This window comes from Schistocerca piceifrons, chromosome 3 (genome assembly GCF_021461385.2).
Source record: "Schistocerca piceifrons isolate TAMUIC-IGC-003096 chromosome 3, iqSchPice1.1, whole genome shotgun sequence".
NCBI classification, from domain to species: domain Eukaryota; kingdom Metazoa; phylum Arthropoda; class Insecta; order Orthoptera; family Acrididae; genus Schistocerca; species Schistocerca piceifrons.
The window spans coordinates 721084014-721084840 of record NC_060140.1 but is presented as its reverse complement, the minus strand read 5'-3'; the positions used below and the strand labels follow the sequence as shown (position 1 = coordinate 721084840).

Below are 827 nucleotides of genomic sequence, written 5' to 3'. Positions count from 1 at the left end.
AGCAGTTTTCTGAAGACCTATTTCTAAAAACAGTCTACTTCAAACAACAAGGGAACCAGGTGAAAGGTCATCCACACTGTGAAGATAAACTTTTAATCCACTTTGGTATTATAAGAGGGGATTTCAATAAGTAATGAACCAAATTTTTTTCCTCGACCTAGCCTTTAAAATGGCGTCTGTAACAGGAGTGCTTTCCAAGCAGAGAAAGCACTGTGTCTGCAGGCCGCAAGTGGCCCATCGGGACCATCCGACCGCCGTGTCATCCTCAGTTGAGGATGCCGATAGGAGGGGGGTGTGGTCAACACACTGCTCTCCCGGTCTTTGTGATGGTTTTCTTTGACCGGAGCCGCTACTATTCGGTCGGGTAGCTCCTCAGTTGGTATCACGAGGCTGAGTGCACCCCGAAAAATGGCAACAGCTCATGGCGGCCCGGATGGTCACCCATCCAAGTGCCGGCCACGCCCGACAGCGCTTAACTTCGGTGATCTGACAGGAACCGGTGTATCCACTGCGGCAAGCCGTTGCCTTTCCAAGCAGAGAACTATCATTGAATTTCTTTTGGCGGGAAACCTGAGCATCGCAGATATTCACAAGCGATTGCAGAATGGCTCCGAAGACCTGGCAGTGAACAAAAGCACGGTGAAGTCGTTGGGCGAGGCGTCTGTTATCGTCGCCTCAAGGTCGCGCAAGCGTGACCGATCTCCCTCAGACCGGCCGGCCATACACAGCTGTGACTCCTGCAATGTTGGAACCTGCGGGCTTTCTCATTCGAGGAGATCGACGGGCCAAAATCAAACATCTCGCTGCCCGGTAGTGCTGAAACACTA

The 827-nt window shown here is 51.9% G+C and overlaps 1 pseudogene; it reads right to left on the bottom strand.

Annotated features, from left to right (window-relative positions):
* Positions 1-409: 409 nt before the first annotated feature.
* Positions 410-526, bottom strand: LOC124790462 (annotated as a pseudogene).
* Positions 527-827: the final 301 nt, after the last annotated feature.